The following is a 23,440-nucleotide window of genomic DNA, read 5'->3' on the forward strand; positions in this document are numbered from 1 at the left end:
AACTGCCTCGGTTCTTTAGACTTTCTGGAGAATGCCACCACTATTTCAGCCAACCTTAGACAACCTAAGAGTGGCTGGGGTGGGGTGGGCAGGGACTTTTATTCTTATCCCCGTATATGAGCTGCCCACACAGGTCTACAAGTATGCGATCTAAGTCAGAGTGCACTTGTATACAAGCCAATTCAAATCAAGTCCCCAAAGTGAACTCCACCCCTACCCCACCCTCAAACACCTACACAGGAGTGCCTTGGTGTTGGCACTTGTGGAAGGCAAGGGGCAGAAGCAGGGCTGGGCAGGGGGAGAAGTTGAGCTGTGCTGCAGTACCAAGGACAGTCTTGGCCCACTCCACAACGAGCTCCTAGAGCTGGAGTGACCCTTCAGAGTTGTCTCAAGTTGGGCCAAGATGGCTAGACCTTTATGTTCCCTCATTGACTAATGACTGTGAGGAAGCCCAGGCCACATAGAAAGGCTGCATGTACCTATTCTAGCCAATAGCCCCAGCTGAGGACCCAGCCAACGGCACGCATACACCTGTACACGTGTGGATGAGGACGGCTGTGAGTGACTCCAGCCCCAGCCACAGTCTTACTTCAGACACACAAAAACTGAGTTTAGCCAAGTCCAGTCAGCCCCTGGAACCATGAGAGAGAATAATAATAAACAAACTGTTGTTCTCTGCTACTAAGTTGAGGTGGTTTGTTACACAGCTATAGATAACCAGAACACTGAAGAATCCTTCTGAGGGGCTGAGGCAGATTTATCTCATGATTTTCTAAGAAGCACTAAATTCTTTTCAGACCTAACCAGCATCCCAGCGTTCCCTTCACAATTTCTCCTATGGGACTTTTACATCCTTTGAAATAAGATCATAAGATCTGCCTTTAACATTCCTGAGATAGATGTCAATTTTCTTGTGGTGGGTGACATACATGTTGTGACCCTGAGAACACTAAAATAATGACTTATTTTGTGTGGAGCACATCTACTCTACACTACAGGGCTAGGTAGTTGTATACAGTGGGATATTATAGTTTAATGCTTTGCATCTTATCTGTTCACATTTACCAGTTCATTCTGAACCCCTGCTATGATAGATGAAAAGCCAATTACTTTCAAGAAAAGCAAGTCAATTACTAGTAAAAAAAAATGTTCTTTAATATTTTGGAAGTTTTCTAATGCTAATGTTTCATATGTGGTTTAATTTTACAAGCTGATTGTGAGGGAAATCAATATTGGGAGGGGTTTGAATTTTCGAGAGGGATTGTGCTAGACACTGAATATATTTGAGGAATTGATACAATTCAGTGAGGCTGAAGTGAGAAAACAAAGGCAAGTGTGGCTGGATATGAGGTTGCCCATGTAGGAAGAGGTCAGGTCATGCAGGGCTGTTTTAAAGATGTCAAATTTATACGAAATAAAGGGGAAGCCATTGAAGGATTTAAACAGAATAACATGTTATAATTTACATTTGTTAAATAATGCTGTTTCTGCTGTGTGGAACACAGAAGAGAGACAAGTTAGGAGACTATGAAAGTCATCCCAGGGAAAATGATAATAAGAATCAGGAGGATTTGATGATGGATTAGGTAAGAAAGATAGAAAAATGAAATTATTGATTTCCAGGTGAGAAGGTGGAAGGAAAGGAAGAAAGAGAAGTGGAATTGGAGGGGAGGAAAAGATGAAAAGTTGTCTTAACCATGTTCAAATTCAGATGTCTCCATGAATGAAAATATCAGTAAAGACTAGTTGGATAGAGCCCTCTGGACCCCCAAAGAGAGGAGTAGTCTGGAGGCAGAAAAAGAGTGCAATCCAAGCTGCAAATGTGCTCATGCATTTTTGTTATTTAATCAAATATTTATTTCTTTTAGTATTTTTAAAAATTATTTTTCAGCATTGCAGAAATGAAGGCAATAGTGCTTATTTGTAAGGTTGCTGTGAAATGTCTGCCATCTGGTGGACAGTCATGAGAATGCTCTAAATCTACCGCATCCGATGGAATGGAAACATTACTGTCAAGTTCAGAAACACAAATCTTTTTAATATCATTGTCTTATTAACAAACATTTATATCCTTATCAATATTTCTCATTAGGGAAAATTTGTTGCCATGTTTACACCTAAATCACATCTAAGTGTGTAGCATTTTAAAAATTTATCAAAAGACTTTTTAGTCTGTATTAAAACCAAACATAATTTTTAAAAGATAAATATAATTCTCAAAACTGGATTTTTGAGAAACTACATCCAGGGAAGATGTAGTGTTATGGACCTTTAGCAGAAAATAAGTTTATATTTCTTTTTTCCCCAGTAACAGCCAGTGAACTGGAGCTGCCTTCCACAGGCTCATGAGAGGCAATTGTGAGCATCTCTTTCCAACTCCACATTCATTGATGTCAGGTTGGTGGCTTGAAATTGGCTATGGTAGAAGTATACCCTACAGAAATCAACAAACACTTCAAATCAGAGCTACTCCCTCTAAAGAAAGCTGGTTTACCAGCATAAATGCCTGTATCTCTTTTCTTTCTTGATTCTTCCAATTTAAAAAATAAATTTTTTGCATAGAACACTTGCTAAAAAGTTCAATTTATTTTATCTCAATAAATATACATTTCCGAATATGGAACCATGAAACCTTTTAGGAAATGCTATTTGAGTTTTATATTTTTCCTTTCTTTTAGTTGGAGGAGCTCAGGGTGAAATTTTAGGTTATTCATTACTATATCCATTATATAAAAGTAAGATATCTCATTATTGTTTGGGCTGAAGTAGAACTGTTACCAATCCTGGCATTCAGATTTCTGGTAATAATGACTGTCGGCTCACAGGTACTATAAATGACTTATATAGCTCCAAAATTGGGACCAGAAATCTAAAAGTTCTAGATAAACATCAATGGAGGAATATGTGCTTTAAGACCTACCTCGTCTATGTGTAGAGATTTAAGAGGTATAAATTCTTATTCTATTTGTCTGGTTATTCAGAAATAGTCCCACTGATGTTTTTTGAAGACAGTGAGATAAGTTCAGCCTTGCATCTAGTTCATTGCCTTAAAGAGACCTGAGGGAATTTGTTTTTTAAAATCCAAGTCTCTTATTAATATATAAAGCCAAGTCTTAGATCTAAAGTTATTGGATCCGGGTGTTTATGTTCAGTTCTCCACCATGCCATATTCTAAAATAGGACCTTATAGGCCTGCTATGGTTTGAATGTGTCCCCCAAACATTCATGTGTTGGAAACTTGGTCCCCAGTGAAGCAGTGTTGAGAGATAGGACTTTTGGGAAGTGATCAGATCAGGGAGGTTCTGCCCTCATGAATGGATTAATCCATTCAGAAATTAATGAATTATCAATAGAGTTGGTTAATTATCATGAGAATGGTTCCTAAACTCTCAGGTCAAAGAAGATGCCTCTCTGTTTTCTGAAACAGGAACGCATAGGCCTGTTTTGTGTCAGCTGAGGTACAATATGGCAGAGAAATTTCTTTCAGTGGAGGAACTCACAGGTCCTTTGACAGCTTTCCATGGTAATTGGTGATGGTATTCTATAATTGGTGCAAGTGGAGTGAGAAGTGAATGGGGATACTGACAGAAAGGGGATTCAGGGTAGATCACATTAGGAGGAACAGAAGACAGCAATATTGGATATTAAGGGTGAAAATAGGAAAACTTTTACTCATGTGCCTTCACAGGTAGATCAAACTTTCATTTCCTTGAGACAGCCATTTTTGTATCTTTTACAGCTAGCATAAAACCTCAAAAGATATTTGTTAATTTTTTACAGAGTAAGTGCTTAGATGATATTTGCATAAAAAGGGAAATTTATTTTAAAGGTTATAGAGGTAAAAATGAATGCAATTATTTATTTAATGCCTGTCTTCCCCAGGAGACTACAAATTCCATGAGGTCAAGAATCATGTCTATCTTGTAAATACTATATCCTTAGCACCTGGCATATAATAGGTAATTCATAAATATTTTTTGAATGAACAAATAGAATATAGACATTAGGTATGATATATAGATAATGGATCTAATAAAGATCCATTTAAATTTGTTTTACAGGTATTCTGGCCTCCCCAGAATGCCATCTTGTTTTTTATAGGTGGTTACATTAAGGCCATTAGGAGGCACCATTTAACTATCTCAACATAAATAGTTTATGGACTGAACATTTGTGTCTCCCCCCAAATCTATATGTTGAAGTCTTAACCCCCAATGTGATAGCATTTGGACATGGGCCCTTTAGGAGTTAATTAGGGTTAAATGGTAGACCCTCACAATGGAATTAATGCACTTAAAGGAAGAGATATCAGAGAGCTTGCTCTCTCTCTCTCTCAATGTTTGAACAAAGAGGAAATCATGCGAGCACACATGTAAGGGAGAAGGCAGCCTTCTTCAACCCAAGAGGACAGCCCTCACTGGAAACTGATCATGCAGGCACTCTGATCTCAGATTCTAGCCTCCAGAACTGTAAGAAAATAAATTTCTGTTGTTTAAGCTACTCAATCTATGGCATTTTGTTATGGCAGCATAAGCAGACTAATATATACAGTCTTCTCATTTTGTAAGGGTCTGGATTTAATATAGTAAGAAAATTTTCCTGGTTTCCAGGATTCTTGTCAGACACTGGTAGAGGGAAGAACCATTTACCTGCACTGTTTTGGGGGCTATGCTTTCTCCTTTAGGGAACATGAGGCCTGTGGTTCTGCTGAGTTACTCGTCATTATACTTCCTTCCCCTTTCCTTTCACAGAGTGAAGAAGCCTGAAATAAAGGTGGAAGAATATGTCTTAGACAAGGTAATGTGGCTTTACTTGTAAATAATTTATTCTCTTCTTTTTTTTTTTTTTTTTTTTTTGAGACAGAGTCTCGCTTTGTTGCCCAGGCTAGAGTGAGTGCCGTGGCGTCAGCCTAGCTCACAGCAACCTCAAACTCCTGGGCTCGAGTGATCCTTCTGCCTCAGCCTCCCGGGTAGCTGGGACTACAGGCATGCGCCACCATGCCCGGCTAATTTTTTTATATATATATCAGTTGGCCAATTAATTTCTTTCTATTTATAGTAGAGACGGGGTCTCGCTCTTGCTCAGGCTGGTTTTGAACTCCTGACCTTGAGCAATCCGCCCGCCTCGGCCTCCCAAGAGCTAGGATTACAGGCGTGAGCCACAGCGCCCGGCCGTATTCTCTTCTTAATAACCAAATGTTTCTTAAATACATTATAGTCAAAGTTAATAATCGTCTTGGTCAACATCCCCCATCATCTGAACTTTGAAGCTCTAGTTAACCTTCTCTCCTTCAATTTCCCTTCATGCTGTTGACAAACAGGTCTCCTTTGTGTGACATGATGGCACCATGCTTTCGCTTTTCTTCATGTCTGACAAACCTTCCGAACTTTTTTGGCTTATAAAAATCCTACCAGTCCTTAAAACTCTACCTCATGTCTGAGATTTCCCATGAGGCTTGATAATTCTTTCAAACTAAACAACTGATATATCTTTTCTGTACAACATGTAACCCTCACAGCCCGAGGCATAAAGAAATTAACAGCAGTGTACTCAGCTACTGCATGAGGGAAGTTCAGGTTTACACAAGAAGTGTCATAGACCTTTTCTTATATGGGATCCATGTTCAGTTCGGACTCCATGCAGGAAAACCCTTCCTACCAGATGAAACTCTGTTCATCATCACAGTGCAATGGTCAGAGAACAGATGATCAGTTCTACAAGGAGAATGCAAACCTAGAACACTCAGGTTAGAGAAATCAGGCTGCAGATTTATCCAGTCATTCTTAGCTTCAACAAGTGAAGACTTATGTACTTCTACACTGGGAATGATATGGTTTATTCCTCAGGGTTTTCTTTTTTAATATATATAGGAAATGAGATGTGGGAAATCATTTTGGGAAATGCAAAAGAGGAGACAGGAATTTACATGTATTACGCATGCACCAAGTACCAGGCAGTGCGTATAAAGCAAATCTCCTAAGCGGGTACTAAATGAATCCCTCTCACAAAAAACAATTATCCTGGATAGAGCTGGAACCCATTTAACTAAGTGAAGTATCCCAAGAATGGAAATATAAGAACCACATGTACTCACCTTCAGATTGGCTTTAACTGATCAAAATTTAAGTGCACATAGAGTAATAACATTCATGGGGTATCAGGCAGATGAGAGTGGGGAGGAAGGGATGGGTATATACACACCTAATGGGTGCAGTGTGCACTGTCTGGGGAATGGACACACTTGAAGCTCTGACTTGGGTGGGGCAGGGGAATATATGTAACCTAAACATTTGTACCCCCATGATATGCTACAGTAAAAAAAATTTTAAAAAGACAATATCAATAAGACAATATAAAAAATAAATAAATAAAAATAAATGAATTCCTGGATATAATCATATAGTAAATACCAATAATCTGTGCTAACAAGCACTATTTCCTTTTCAGTCTGTGAAAAGGAATAGGGAAGAAGGCAAGTAAATACCTAAGCAGTATAGAGTAAAAAAAGAAAGTTTGAAACCATAAAGAACCTGGGTTCAAATGTCATTACATTGCTTCCTGTTTGACCTTAGGAAAGTTACTTAACATCCTTGCATCTTGACTTCTCTTGTGAAAATCTGGATAATAATACCTAAGAGCTGATGTGAGGATTAATTGACAAAAAACATAAAATTTAGCATAATAACCAACACATACAATCACTCAATAAATACAATAGGTACCACTTTATAAGAGCTATCTTTGTGATATACGGACCACAGAAAAGCTAAAGATTCCTGCTAGATTTGTCCAGAGAGAAACTCTACAGGGAATTAAAATTGAAAGGGAGAAAAACTGCATTTTTCCTCCTTTACATTTATATTGCAAAGAGACAATATAAAGCCAGTGTAGCTATAACTACAATCTTCTAATATCTGCAAGGTTCCAGTTCTTGTAAATGCTATAAAGTTTTTAAGTAATTCCCACTTGAGTTTAGCCATTTACATGCCTAACAGGGAGACAACTGCACTCATCTCTTGCCTCACACAAACGGTTCCTTTTTCTGACTTCTTGATTTCTTTTAATAGCCTCACCATTCTCCCAGTAATTCATGCCTGAAACTGTGATCATTTTTGACAAGAACTTTTTACCACCGCCTACTGATCTTAGTTCCTCATTGTACTTGAAATCTGTCTCCACCCATCTCCGTTTCTATGCAACACCCTAGTTCAGGCCTCCAACCTGCTTTTCTTGCCTAAGTTTCTTTCTTTTTTTTTTTTCTTTTCCGCGCCAAATTCTTCCTCTATATAGTTGCCAAATAAACCTTCTGCAAACTCTGATATTGAGCCTGTTTCATCCCTTTACCTCTGCCTCTGCTCAAACATCCCCAATAGCTCCCCATTGCTTGCCAAATAAACTTCAGATATTCAACACCTTTCATGACATGACACTGCACTGCCTTTCTGGCCTGCCTTTAATTATTCTACTATCTGCATCTTCCATGCCTTACAATAAGAAACCCCCCTGGTTTTTTATTTTTGGTTTTTTTTACTTTCATAAATCTATTGTTTCTTTTGTTTTTTTTTTAAGAGACTGTCACCCAGGCTGGAGTGTAGTGTATTTCTCTTTCTGTAATCCATTTCCCTTGTTAAGGTAAGAGATGGGTAGAGTCCCAAATATAGACATTCCTACATTCTCTTTTGGCATGTGAACTATATCTGGGTCATCAGTCTTAATTCTAGGAATTGAACAGAATGGAGGTGGTTTTTAAGATTAAACTAAAGAAATACTGGCAATATTCAGCAAATATTTATTGATGATAAAATTTGGGCTTTCAAGCAAAATTTAGAATTTTCGAAAACTTGTATTCACCCCGTGAATTTGACAACTTTTTAATTATTGAAAATCTTTCTGATGAGATCAGTGGTGATAATAATGAATATGATTTTTTGACATCTCAAAATGAATGTGCACTTGGAAGATATGCACAACTCAATGAACCACTATTTTCCAAATAACTATATGCATGACGTTACAAAATAATACATGGGTAAAAGGTCCATTCAAAGTTCAAGATACACCAATGGATTTTAACATAACAATGTACAAAATGTACATTCATATGGTTTCAGATTCCATGTTGCTACTCATCTTTAAGAAATTAATACTTGCACAGTTTGGGTGGTATAACATCAAAGAAGAATATTTACTGTAACTTTTTACAAAAAACTATCAAAATATTCCTTCCTTTTTCAATTATATATGTGTGTGAGGCTGGATTTTTTTCATTTATTTCAACCAAAACAATATATCACAACAGATTGAATACAGAAGTAGATATGAGAACCAAGCTGCTTTCCATTAAACCAGACATTAAAGAGATTTGAGCTGGGTGCAGTGGCTCACACCTGTAATCCTAGCATTCTGGGAGGCCAAGGCAGGATGATTGCTCAAGGTCAGGAGTTCAAAACCACCCTGAGCAAGAGTGAGACCCCATCTCTACTATAAATAGAAAGGAATTAATTGGCCAACTAAAAATATATAGAAAAAAATAGCCAGGCATGGTGGCGCGTGCCTGTAGTCCCAGCTACTCGGGAGGCTGAGGCAGAAAGAAGGATTGCTTGAACCCAGGAATTGGAGGTTGCTGTGAGCTAGGCTGACGCCAGGGCACTCTAGCCGGGCAACAGAGTGAGACTCTGTCTCAAAAAAAAAAAAAAAAAAAAAAGATTTGCAAAAATGTAAAAATAGTATCACTCTTCTTACTAAAATATTTTGGACAATACAATTAATTTTCATGGAATATGTATAATTCATGTTAAAATGTAATGACTTTATTGTTATTTTTATAAGAATTACTAAATTTTAAAAAATTTCTCAGTTTTAATTTCTAATATTAACAAATATAACTCATATAAACAAAAGATGTTTGGAATCCTCCCCAATTTGTAAGAGTGTAAACGGGTCCTGAGTCTGTCAGAAGACAGACTGGGGCCTGGGTTTATTGGTAATAGAACCTCCAGACTAGTTGCAGTGTGTGGACTTTGAGTGTTGAGGTCCTAGGTTTGGTCTTCTGAATCATATCCCTTCTAATTAATGACAATACAATGATTTTCCCTGTCACTGGAAGATCAGGGTGGTCTCAACTCACATCTATATCGTACACTAGTACAGGAGTCAAGAGTGTGGGCTGCAAGGAAAAACCGATTTTCATTTAGAAAAAGAGAGACTGGTAAAATATAGGATAGACAGAAAATAGAGAAGAGCTGGTGGTGGGGAGGAGGCCCCAAAAGAGATTGTGTCATGTATAGAAGGTTGGTTTTAGGAATGAAATCTTATATAAATAGCACAAATTTAGTCTCCTGTCTGGGTTTTCCTGATACAAACTGAATTAGACCTTGGGGACAGCTTCAGTTTGAATGAGCATCTACACGTGGTTTGTTGTTCCCCAAACCAGTTGTGCTTGGCTAAAATATAGTGAGAGAAATAGAGAACAAATCCCAAGGAAAACTGAAAACATAGTCTGTGTGAAAGGGAGAGTTAGACATTGTCAGGTAGAGGGCCATGATATTTTTATAGAGGAATTTGGTAATATAAAGGAATAATTATCTAATTATTTGTCTTGATGATAAGCAATGGCCCTCTTGATCAGACAAAGTTAATGAAGAAAAAGCAAATTGTTGACCTAAAAGATAAAAAGATGCTGACAAAGTAGGGCAGCGGTGGAAGGGAGGGACTAATCTTTGATAAAAGACTTCGAACCAATTATGTGAATCACAGCAATTTTCTAAATATAAAAAGCCCCCTAATTTCAGATTCTGTGGTGGTCATTTTCCTGTCTGCTCTCAAATCTATCATCCTCAGCCCTTTCTTTGATCTGTTCTGAATCACAGGACATGATCAGAGTAAACTATATTTACCAGTATCCCTTGCCAATTGGCTTCTGGTTAGATTCAGCCAATGAAAGGTACTGGGGAGAGACTACAGGGGAAAATGAGGGGAGAAGCATCCTACCACTAAGAAAGAGGTCACAATAAAACCACCTCATATTAATAGAATACTTAGGGTGACTTGGAAAGATGCTAGTTTTGAGTAGACTCAGAGAGAGAGCTCTGCAGCAGGTCCAACTAGTGCAAACTACATTGCCATTCGGGCCAGATGATCCGGTGGATCATAGCCATGGTTAATAAGGATGCTAACTAACTATTGGACATGATGTGACTACGTGACTAGAGCTTCCCATTATTAACTTATTATATTATTGGGTCAGATCAGGTGAGCATAGCAATGATGATTGTATAATGAAAATGGCACATTTGGGATCAGGCCTGACAGATAGATACAAGTAAGTTGTATGAGTGGGTGGTCCAGATCATCATATGACCTACCTCTGTTGCTCTGAGGTCTGTCTCTCATGTCACAACCATGGCCTTCTGGGGGGTTCCCTATGACCACCTGAAAGAAGAGAAACAAACTGGAGTCTTGATCACAGAAGGGTCAGCTCAATCTGTTGGTGCTATATTGGCACTAACCCCAAATGGACTGCTGTTACACTACTATCCTACTGTAGGATGGCCCTGAAGGAAAATCTCCCAATTGGCAGATCTGTGGGCAGTGTGCCTGATCAATTACTTTCCATAAAGGAAAAAATGCCTGACATACACACATACATGAACCTTTGCACAATGGCAGTTGGCTTCGTTGGTTGGTCAGGGGTCTAGAGGAGCAAGGTTGGAAGATGGGAGATAAAGATGCCTAAGGAATAAATGTATGGATAGACCTACTGGAGCAGGCTCAAAGTGTGCAGAAATTTTTGTGTTACATCAATGCCTATCAGAGAGCCTGTACTGCGGAAAAAGAACTAAACGACAAACTAGACAGGACTTATCTAGAAGTCATTCAGCCTCTCTTCTCAGCAATGTCTGTGTTTACATAATAGGCCCATGGTAATTATGTGGCCATAGGGGCAGGGATAAAGGCTGGAATACATCCCAACAGCATGAATTCCCTCTCCTGGGCTGATCTAACTACTGTCACTGCTGCTTGTCCAGTCTTCCAACAGCAAGGATAAATGCTAAGCCTTTATCATGGCACCATCACTTAAGGAACCCAGTCAACCATTCATTCAATGGGAAATTGGTTATAGTAGACTCTTTCCACTCTGGAGAGGATGGCAAATTGTACTTAGATTGATACCTCTTAAGGGTGTGAGTGTGTCTTTGCTGCCCTAGGTACCTTTCCCAGCACCACCATGTGACAGCTGATACAGAACCTGATTTACTGGTATCAAGTTCTACCAAATGTTTTTTAAGATCAAAGGGACCATTTTATGATAAAAGAGGTAAAACAATGGGTACATAAACATGAAATCAGACATTCTAATGGAACAATGGAATAATCTATTAAATACTTAGCTAAGGAATCCACTCAGGAATAACACTTCAAAAGGATGGGACATTGTTCCCATGGATAAGATATGTGTCTTAAACCTACAGCTGATTTATTGTGATATGTTCCCAATAGCTAGAATATACATCTAAAAACCAGTGGGTGATTGTAGGAATGGCCCCTCTCATCATCACTTCTGCTGACTCCTTTACAGAATGTGGGCTTCCAATCTGTGCCTTCTTAGGCTTTGCAGGATTAGAAGCACTTGTTTGGTATGAAGGCCACTTCTATAAGTGCATACATTAAATCTCCACTGAATTGGAAACTATGACTCCACATGGTCATTTTAGATATCTTTTGCAATGAAAAAAGTTACTATCTTGGTGGTAATAGCAGACCTCAATCATCCATATGAAATAGAGTTTCTTCTACCCAATGATGACAGGAAGTCCAATGCATGAAACACATGGGATTCAGTGAGTTATCTCTTGCTGCTTCCATGTCCAGTAATAAAAGTAAATACTCACGCCTGTAATCCTAGCACTTTGGGAGGCCGAGGCGGGCGGATAGCTCGAGGTCAGGAGTTCGAAACCAGCCTGAGCAAGAGCGAGACCCCGTCTCTACTAAAAATAGAAAGAAACTAATTGGCCAACTAATATATATAGAAAAAATTAGCCGGGCATGGTGGCGCATGCCTGTAGTCCCAGCTACTCGGGAGGCTGAGGCAGGAGGATGGCTTGAGTCCAGGAGTTTGAGGTTGCTGTGAGCTAGGCTGACGCCATGGCACTCACTCTAGCCTGGGCAACAAAGCGAGACTCTGTCTCCAAAAAAAAAAAAAAAAAAAAAAAAAGTAAATGTAATATCTAAGACCCACTGAAGATAGGGGAATTAGAGCTCAGACCCTTCAGAGGTCATGGTCTAGTTGCCTCCACTCAGAAAAGCAACATAGACACCCTGAAGTGCTATCTCGGGATAGACAAATTAGAATATTTTTTTCATATCCTTTCAGCCTACCTTTTATACCAACCATTGCCATGGCAACAAGTTTTGCACAGCTATACAACATATTTATCATTTCCACACCCAGGCTTCTCTGATGCTATGGCATAGATGCCATTGAGAACTCACTCTGCACTCAGGCATTACAACCTACAAGAGTAAAAAAGTTAACATGCATGGAATAATCCTTGAATACATCAGTTATCTATTGCTGCATAACAAATTACTAAACTTAGCAGCCTAAAACAATAACATTATCTTCCAATTTCTGTGGATCAAGATTCTAGACAGTTTATCTGGGTTTTCTGCTTCAGGGTTTCTCCATGCTACAGTCAAGACATCAGGTGGGCTGCATTCTCATCTGGAAGCTCAACTGAAGAAGAATCTGCTCCCAAGCTCATGCAGGATGCTGGAGGAATGTATTTCATTGAGGATTTAGCATTGAAAGCTTTAGTATTTTGGCTGGCTGTCAGCTGGAAGATGTCCTTAGATCTTAGAATCCATCTGAGTTTCCTGCCATGCAGTCTACCCCATAGGCAGCAACAGAGCAGCTTGTTTCTTCAAGGCCAGCAGGAGAGTCTGATAACAATATGAAGCACATAATGTAATCACAGGAGTGCCATTCTGTCACCTTTGCCACATTCTATTGGTTATATGCTTCATAGATTCCTCCCATATTTATGGGAGGTGATTACATAGTCCATTAATATCAGAAAGTGGGGATCATTGGGGAATCAGCTTATAGTCTGTCTGCCACAGTTTGCCCTCAGGCCCTCCCATATGAAAAATATATTTTCTCACCTCCCAAGGTTTCCAAGAGTCTCATTCATTATAGCATCAGGTCAAAGTCCAAAATGTCATCATCTGTATCAGGTCCAGGTGCAGATGAGATTCCTGGGTATAACCTGTTAAGTGCAGCTCCTGGGGCACAATTACTCTCTATCTATGGACCTGTGAAACTAAGGAAACAAGTTATCTACCTCCAATGCACCCAACATACAATAGTGGGACAGACACAGGACAACAGCTATAGACATTCAGGTTCAAAAACAGACTGTAAAAAGGAGTCACTGGTCTATAGCAGTTTTGAAATACAACTGGATATATGTTGGAAGTTATAAACTTTCTAGGACTGTGAATGATCTTCCATGGCTCTTGGGTCTGCCCCCTGGGCTCTTGGTTTGACCATGTGAGACATCCTTTTTCATGGGAGGTAGCATGTATTTGCAGAGTAGTATTTTTTTTTTTTTTTTTTTTGAGACAGAGTCTCACTTTTTGTTGCCCAGGCTAGAGTGAGTGCTGTGGCGTCAGCCTAGCTCACAGCAACCTCAAACTCCTGGGCTCAAGCGATCCTCCTGCCTCAGCCTCCCGAGTAGCTGGGACTACAGGCATGCACCACCATGCCCGGCTAATTTTTTGTATATATACTTTTAGTTGGTCAATTAATTTCTTTCTATTTTTTTTTTTAGTAGAGACGGGGTCTCGCTCAGGCTGGTTTCGAACTCCCGACCTTGAGCAATCCGCCCGCCTCGGCCTCCCAGAGTGCTAGGATTACAGGCGTGAGCCACCGCGCCCGGCCAGCAGAGTAGTATTTTTATCAGCCTGCTTTCTGCCAGTAAAATTTTGGTGGTCTGACAGCCTCCTTTCATTTTCTAGTCTTGCTGTTCCTTTTATACCAACATGGCCTCTTTCTACAAAAATAATTTTCTCAAGAACTTTGTGGTTCTTCATGTATTTCACTGGAATTCACTCCATTAGCCAAAAGCCACATCCATAGATTGTTTCAAAAATAATCACATCTTAAGCTTGGAGGCTCAATGGGTTGATTGAAAGGATCTGAGGCACATCCTTAGATCTCTTGAAACCTCAGGGCCATCTCTTAAAATAGCTCTTTAGGTGACTTAACTTCAATCTTTTTGAGGGTTTAACAAAAGGTTGTAGGTCCAATTCATAGAATTCATAAGCATTTTCTCTAGATCAGGCTTTCCTGACAGTTCTCAAAAGCCATCTCCAAGTGTTAATAGTTTTTTTTTTTTTTTTTGCCATCTGGGAAGGATGAGGATTTTCAAAATCATTAAATTTTTTTTTTGAGACAGAGTCTTGCTCTGTTGCCCAGGCTAGAGTGAGTGCTGTGGCATCAGCTTAGCTCACAGCAACCTCAAACTCCTGGGCTCAAGCACACTTCCTGCCTCAGCCTCCAGAGTAGCTAGGACCACAGGTATGTGCCACCACACCTGAGTAATTTTTTGTTTCTATTTTTAGTTGCCCGGCTATTTTTTTTTTTTTAATAGAGTCGGTGTCTCGCTCTTGCTCAGGCTGTTCTTGAACTCCTGAGCTCAAGCAATCCTCCCACTTTGGCTTCGTTTAGCAGTTTGTCCCTCCATTTGTCTCTCTTCTTGCATTTTACTATAAGTAGCAAGAATAAATCAGTTGTTACCTTCAACACTTTGCTTGGAAATCTCCTTAATTATATAACCGAGTCCATCACTTATGAGTTCTGCTTCCAACGTAACTGCCAGAGATAATTTCACTAAGTTTTCTGCCAGGACATAACAAAGATCCTCCTCCTTCCAGTTTCCAATAACATGTTCCTTACTTCCTGCTGAGCCCTCAACAGTAGAATGCTTGATATCCATATTTTTACTGACCATCTGTTCATGGTGGTTTAGGCTTTCTCTATCGTGCTTTTCAACATTCTTTCACTATCTGCCTACTGGACAGAATCCCAAAGCCTCAGGCATATTTTTAGGTATTTGTGACAGCAGCACCCCACTCCTAGGAACTAAAATCTGCATTAATTTTTCATTTCTGTGTGACAAATTACCACAAAATTTAACAACCTAAAACAACATACATTTAGTATCTCATTTCTTGTCGGTCAAGAGTCCAGGGACAGCTCAGTTGGGTTTCCCACTTTTGGATCTCTCCAGGCTACAATGAAGGTGTTGGCTGGACTGTGTTCCCATCTGGAGGCTTAAATGAAAAAGAATCTTCTTCCAAACCCTCTCAAGTTGTTGGAAGAATTCATTTCCTTGCAGTTGTAGGGCTGGCAACCTTACCTTCTGGGTAAGGTTGGTTTTATTTTGCCGGCTGTCAGAGGCTGTTCTCAGCTTCTAGAGGTCATCTGAGTTCCTTGCCACATGGTTTTCTCCATAGGCAGCTCATAACATGGCAATATGCTTCTTCAAGACCAGCAAGAAAGTCAGATAGAGAGTCTGCTATCAAGGCAGATTCTTACATAATGTTACGCAATCATGGGAGTGATAACCTATCACCTTTGCCATATTCTTCTGGTTGTAAGCATTTCACAGATTCTATCCAGACTCTAGGGGAGGATCTTAAAGAAGGTCATTGATACCGGAAGGCAGGGATCACTGGGGGTTACTTTAGGATCTGTCTACACATTCATCAAAGGAGGAAGAAAATTAGTGAATAAATGTTCCTCTTCTTCTTCACTCAGGCAGACAATTCTAGGTAAATTTTAGGCAGCTATTCAAAGATCTATTAATAGCAAAATGAGCCCTAGTTACCTATAGTAATGTCCAGATTGATAAATGTACTTTTGAATTGGCTTTCTTTCCTTCCATGTTTTAGTTTTCCCCCTCCATATATTTCTCTAGACGATCTTTAATTAGGCAGTGCTAAAACTTCGTGGAAGAAAACACACTAAATGTGCTTTCTCTATACAGCTTTCAAGATACAGCATCTTAACTCTCTCCTCCATAAAATTAGAATTGACCCCGGATACTAAACTAGGCTAGACTGGCAAGAGGAGCTCAAGTAGTTTACACTGTAGGAAGAGAACTTAATCAAGTATGAAACTGACAGAGCTTGACAACTCAAAAAAGAACAACAGAAATATTTGAATATAAGGGAGAAAATTCTTAAAGAACATTTATCACAAATAAGCATTAGTGTCTTTAGTTATCTCTATTTCCATGGTATCTGCCACCTCAAGTGGTGACTATCATTCACTCTACTCTGGCCAAGGTATTGGTTAAATCACAAAGGTGAAATGAGATGACTATAAGGTCATATGTTTTGGGAGTAGGATGTAATTGCAAAGAAAGGGATATCATGACACTTGGGGAAAGAGTTATGAGGAAGGAAAACCAATGGGGTGCTTAAGAAAAGGACTTGAGTCAGAGTCAGCTGGATACTGTGTCTAACGTTGGTGAGCTATGATAATACCCATATACCACTTTTAAAATGATTACCTTAATATTCCCCTGACTACATGGTTGGTGTTCTCATTGCCTTTTTTTAGAGTTGGGTTGGTGCTCTTTGAAAGTAGGTGACTATCATTGGTTGACTGCTTTGTAAGTACAGCCCTAGCACTGAGCTAAGTGCTTTGCATGCAGTTTCATAACATCTTTATGAGGATAGACACTATTATTATCCATTTCTCTGTGCATGAGGAAACTGTTAACCTCAGTTAGGGTGTTGAGTAACTTGCCCAATGTCACAGAGCTAGTAAATGACAAACCAAGAACAAGTCTGCTGACTTAAAAGCTCAAGCCTGTAACCACTATATCACACTATTGCCTCAAGTTTCAAGATAGGGAAACTCATTTTTTACAATATATTTATAGGACATTTACATTTTTCCATGTCTCATTTTAGTTTCTTAAACTAATGAACTTAGAAATTCTTTTCTTCTACAGAATATGCAAACCAATCTATGGTAACAGAGGCAGATGAGTGGTTACTTGAGGATGGGAAAGGCCTGGGAGGGGCAGGAGGAAGAAATTACAAAGTGGCAATAAGAAACTTGGAAGTGAAAATCAAGATGTAGTGAACATATTTATTATTACTCCCAAAAGTAAAAATGTCTTGTTCAAGACTAGCCTGACAGGCGATAGCAGAGATAGGATATAGTTTTTAAGGTCCTCGAACAGGTGGTTTTTTTCTCTCAATTTTATAAATTATTAATATTCTTACACAGTTTCAAAAATAATTTGAAGAGACATAAAATATGCCATGTCTATTATAGAAAGAATATTGTGTTTAAGAACTTTGAATTAACTTATATATCTCAAATAAGCACTGGAAATCTATTATGAATTCGTTTGATGAAATAGTTAAATGCATCTTTTTATAAGTTTATCATTATCATATGCAATCTACTGAGAGCTATTTTTTTTTTTTTTACAAATTCTGTAACTGTGTGGCCAGCAGGAGGCTACTAAATACTTCCAAAAATAGCGTCTTGTATAGGAGAACACGTTAAAATTGGAAATTGTCTGTTAGCATTCTTAGTTGTGTAGGAGAGCTGAATTCCTTCTAAAATGATAATTAACACCTAGCCACACATTCTCACAGCACTGAATTTGTGAAAATAATTGGAACACTATCCTAAGTAGACAGATTACAAAACCACATTCTGCAGCCTAAATGTGGCAGATTGTTTTGGCTTTTTTTTTTTCATTCTGCAAGGTTCTTTGCAAAAATGTATGTATTTTATAATCAATGAGTTTAAAAATGAGTTTCTTATATTATAGAAAGTATAATAAACATTGACCTATTTTTGTAGGTTATTCTAGGATTCTTCCATTTTTACTCAACTTTCTAAGATCAAAATATAGAAAGATTACACAGGATCTTGTTTTAATCTAAAATATAGTAAAATATCATTTCTTAATCTTTTTTTATGAAGACTAATTTTTAACCCTGTTGTGTTAGTTAGCATTCCTCAGAGAAACCAAACCAATAGGATGTGTATAAATATAGATATAGATGTTTATTTTAAGGCATTGTCACACATGATTGTAGAGACTCAGGAAAGAGCTTTAGTTTGAGTCTGAAGGCAGTCTGTTGGTAGAATTTCTTCTTGCTCTAGGGAGATCAGTCTTTGAGTTTTTAAGGCCTTGAACTGATTGATGAGCCCCACCCATATTATGGAAAGTAATCTATTTTAATCAAAATCCGCTTATTTAAATATTAATCTTAACCAAAACCATCTTCACAGAAACACTCAGCATAATGTTTAACCAAATATCTGAGTACTGTAGCCTAGTCAAGTTGACACATAAAATTAACCATCATGGTTATCCAATTTGTCTATATCATAGTCTCAATGTTGAAAGAGACCTACATGGTCAAATAGTCTAACGCTCCTCCAAATACAATTTGAATACTGATTTGAATTGAACTGAATTTTTATGAATTGAATTAAATATCCCCAGTGGTGACTAGGTTTGGCCAGGTCTCCAGCGTGGTGCTGGGGAGTAATGCAAGACAGAGGTTAAGCACAAGCTCTGGAGTCACAGTGCCTGGGTTCACATCATGGCTCTCCTGTTTACTTTGGATGAATTACTTTAACTTTGCTGAGCTTCCATTTCCTCACCTGTACAAAGAATAATAATAATAACTATGACACGCATTGCTATTGTTAATCAACATTCAGGTCTCTTTCCTTTCTGGGCACACGGTGGACTGACTGTATTTCTCAGTGACCCTACACTTAGATGGGGCTGTGTAACTCAGTCTGGCCAGTGAAATATTGTAGGATTGACATGTGTCACCTTACAGGATGAGGCAGTGACAGGCTGATATGAGAGTCTATGGTCCTTCTTACCCTACTATGGCAATCATAAAAAAGTATTCATGTTAAGATTCTGGTATTACAAGGTTGAAGCAGACTGGATTATCATGTCATTACATAGAGGACAGTTGCCTGCATCCAGAACCAGAACCAACTTTTTGTTAAACAATTGTGTTTTTTCCCAGCTGCAGCATAACCTAGACTATTCTGATGTATTGTCCCATAGAGTTGTTTTGAGGATTCAGTCAGATATTGTATGGGAGGGAACTGGTTATCTGACAAGCAGTAAGGACTCAAATGTTATAATATTAATTGAATCATAGCTGCTTTGAATATAAAATATTGCTTTGCCCTTGATAAATATAACAATTCAAAACTCAAACAGTAAAATTAGAGTGCCAGGTAACTTTTGTTTAAAGTATTCCAACTCTTTAGACTTCTCCTTGTAACACTGCCTTGCACAAGTAGGCATTCATAAATAAATAAACAAATTCCTTTTCTTTGCTGACCCTCTTATAATTGCTATCATTCTTTTCTTGGATCTTTTATTCCCTTATTGTTAGACTGGCAAGATTTCATTTTCTCTGTATTTTGCTAGACCTAGGTTCTCATTAAACAACTACTTTTGGATAGAATTGTCTATTAAAAAAATGTAGTATTATCCTGTCATTCATGTGGCTTAGGCAGTAATAGCTGCTCATATGTCTTAACTCCTCTCTGAATTCAGAATCCATTGACAAAAAGCCAGAAAGAGAAAGATAAAATATCAACTTCTTACTATAAAGCTTCTTGGACAGTATGAGTTCTATGTACAGCCACAACTATGTTTTTCAGTACTTAAGTCCAAATGGATGATAACTAACCAGGAGAGAGTTAGGTCTGCAGGACAGATAGACTTATGCAGAATTACTGTTTCACACTTGGTGAGGGTGACAGTAGAAAGAAATGAGAGTTGGGCCTCAGGCCTGTTCTAGAAGACAAGCCTGGGCCCTGATCCATGTGCTTTTAGTTTAATTAAATATATGAGGAACAAAGCAGAATGTAATTTATTGTGGGTGAGCAGATTTGAAAAAGATGGCAAGAAAGGGCTCGGGTCTTATGTTCTTCTCCCCAAATCACCAACTATTTTTTTTTTTTTTTTTGAGACAAAGGCTCAGTCTGTTGTCTGGGCTAAAATGCCGTGGTGTTAGCTCACAGCAAACCTCAAACTCCTGGGCTCAAGCAATCCTTCTGCCTCAACCTCCCGAATAGCTAGGACTACAGGCATGCTCCACCATGCCTGGCTAATTTTTTCTATATATTTTTAGTTGGCCAATTAATTTCTTTCTATTTTTAGCAGACGTGGGTCTTGCTCTTGCTCAGGCTGGTTTCCGAACTCCTGACCTTGAGCAATCCGCCCCCCTCGGCCTCCCAGACTGCTAGGATTACAGGCATGAGACACCACGCCAGGCTGAAGTATTTTATTTATTAATAGTTGGAGGCCCTGCGTGGTGTCTCATGCCTGTAATCCTAGCTCTCTGGGAGGCCAAGGCGGAAGGATCGCTCAAGGTCAGGAGTTCGGAAACTAGCCTGAGCAAGAGCGAGACCTGTCTCTACTAAAAATAGAAAGAAATTAATTGGCCAACTAAAAATATATAGAAAAAATTAGCCGGAAATGGTGGTGCATGCCTGTAGTCCCAGCTACTCAGGAAGCTGAGGTGGAAGGATCGCTTGAGCCCAGGAGTTTGAGGTTGCTGTGAGCTAGGCTGACGCCATGGCACTGTAGCCCAGGCAACAGAGTGAGACTCTGTCTTAAAAAAAATAAATAAATAAATAAAATAAAATACTTCTACTTCAGGAAGGTGGCAGAAAGAAATACGGAAGTTATTCTCAACCCTATAGTTATGGAAGAAACATATTTCTGGCCTCACAATGACTCACACTTGTAATCCCAGAACTTCTGGAGGTGGAGATGGGAGCATCGTCTGAGGCCAGAGAGTTAAAGACCAGCTTTGGGCTTCCATCCTCCCTCCTTCCCTCCCTTCCTTCCATCCTCCCTCCCTCCCTCCCTCCCTTCCTTCCTCCCTCCCTTCCTTTCTTCCTTTCTACAGTTGCCTATTCCACTTTCAGAAATGCCAAGTTATTTTCCTCTGGTTGCCAATTTGGCCTGTTCCATCTCCAACAATGAGGAAGGAGTGAAATTAGTCCGGATGGCAGCCACCCAGATTGACAGCCTGTGTCCCCAGGTCATCAATGCTGCTCTCACACTGGCTGCCCGGCCACAGAGCAAAGTCGCTCAGGATAACATGGACGTCTTCAAGGACCAGTGGGAGAAGCAGGTCCGAGTGCTAACAGAGGCTGTGGACGACATCACCTCGGTGGATGACTTCCTCTCTGTCTCAGAAAACCATATCTTGGAAGATGTGAACAAGTGCGTGATAGCCCTCCAAGAGGGGGATGTGGACACTCTGGATCGGACTGCGGGAGCCATCAGGGGCCGGGCAGCTCGAGTCATACACATCATCAATGCTGAGATGGAGAACTATGAAGCTGGGGTTTATACTGAGAAAGTGCTGGAAGCTACAAAATTACTTTCTGAGACAGTGATGCCACGCTTCGCTGAACAAGTAGAGGTTGCCATTGAAGCCCTGAGTGCCAACGTCCCTCAACCATTTGAGGAGAATGAGTTAATCGATGCCTCTCGCCTGGTATATGATGGTGTTCGGGACATCAGAAAGGCTGTGCTGATGATCCGGACCCCAGAAGAACTAGAGGATGATTCTGACTTCGAGCAGGAAGATTATGACGTGCGTAGCCGGACAAGTGTTCAGACTGAGGATGACCAGCTCATTGCAGGGCAGAGTGCACGGGCCATCATGGCACAGCTACCGCAGGAGGAGAAGGCAAAAATAGCTGAGCAGGTGGAGATATTCCACCAAGAGAAAAGCAAGCTGGATGCTGAAGTGGCCAAGTGGGACGACAGCGGCAATGATATCATTGTGCTGGCCAAGCAGATGTGTATGATCATGATGGAAATGACAGACTTCACAAGAGGCAAAGGCCCATTGAAAAATACATCTGATGTCATTAATGCTGCCAAGAAAATTGCCGAAGCAGGTTCTCGAATGGACAAATTAGCCCGCGCTGTGGCTGATCAGTGTCCTGATTCAGCATGTAAGCAGGATTTATTAGCCTACCTTCAACGAATTGCCTTGTATTGCCATCAACTTAACATCTGCAGCAAGGTGAAGGCAGAAGTACAGAATCTGGGAGGAGAGCTCATTGTGTCAGGGGTAAGCTGGGACTTGGCCTTCGCAATGTAAAGTTCCCACTGTTGTACTTCCAAGGCAAGCATTCTTGGCAACAGTACTGCTAAAAACACCAAACTACAGTGATTCATAGGCAGTTGTGTTTTTTTTTAAAATAAATGTTATCACCATTATTCCAGACCTTAAAAAAAAAAAAAAAAAAAAGACCAGCTTTGGGAACATAGTAAGACCACCTGTAGTCCCAGTCCCAGCTACTCAGGAGGCTGAGGCAGGAGTTTGAGGTTGCAGTAAGTTATGATGACATTGCTGCATGCTGGCCTGCGTGACAGAACGAGATCTTGCTCCAAAAAAAAAAAAAAAAGAAACATATTTCTATTTTAAAAGCCAGACAGGAAAATTGTGAGGCAGAGAAGATGGTTCCTGCTAATATTAAGAAATAAATCATTGTTGCTATCGTCTGAATGTTTACATCCTCCTTAAATTCGTATGTTTGAGATCCTCATTCACCAAAATGTTGGAATTAGGAGGTGGGGCCTTGGGAAGTGATTAGATTGTGCAGGCAAAATCCTCATGAACATCACGCCTGTAATCCTAGCACTCTGGGAGGCTGAGGCGGGCGGATTGTTCGAGGTCGGGAGTTCGAAACCAGCCTGAGCGAGACCCCGTCTCTACTAAAAATAGAAAGAAATTAATTGACCAACTAAAAGTATATATACAAAAAAATTAGCCGGGCATGGTGGTGCGTGCCTGTAGTCCCAGCTACTTGGGAGGCTGAGGCAGGAGGATCGCTTGAGCCCAGGAGTTTGAGGTTGCTGTGAGCTAGGCTGACGCCATGGCACTCACTCTAGCCTGGGCAACAAAAGTGAGACTCTGTCTCAAAAAAAAAAAAAAAAAAAAATCCTCATGAACGGCATTAGTGCCCTTATAACAGAGGCCCATGGGAGACCTCTCATCCCTTCTACCATGTGAGGTTAAAGTGAAAAGACATCTGTCTATGAGGTAGTGGGCTTTTACCAGACATTGCATCTGCCAGTGCCTTGGTCTTACATTTCCCAGCCTCCAGAATGATGAGAAATACATTTCTGTTTATAAACTACCCAGTCTATGTTATTTTCTTATAGCAGCCTGAATGGACTAAGATAATTGTGATATAATTGAAAGTTATGTTCTGAAGTTACTTTTTAATTATATAAGAAATAAGATTTTAAGGCTGGGCGCGGTGGCTCACGCCTGTAATCCTAGCACTCTGGGAGGCCGAGGCGGGCGGATTGCTCAAGGTCAGGAG

At 39.7% G+C, this 23,440-nt stretch overlaps 1 pseudogene; it reads left to right on the forward strand.

Moving 5' to 3' along the window:
• The first annotated feature begins 4,749 nt into the window (after window positions 1-4,749).
• On the forward strand, window positions 4,750-22,562 carry LOC105863357 (catenin alpha-2 pseudogene; annotated as a pseudogene).
• Window positions 22,563-23,440: the final 878 nt, after the last annotated feature.

The sequence above is a fragment of the Microcebus murinus genome, chromosome 10 (assembly GCF_040939455.1).
Source record: "Microcebus murinus isolate Inina chromosome 10, M.murinus_Inina_mat1.0, whole genome shotgun sequence".
NCBI lineage: Eukaryota > Metazoa > Chordata > Mammalia > Primates > Cheirogaleidae > Microcebus > Microcebus murinus.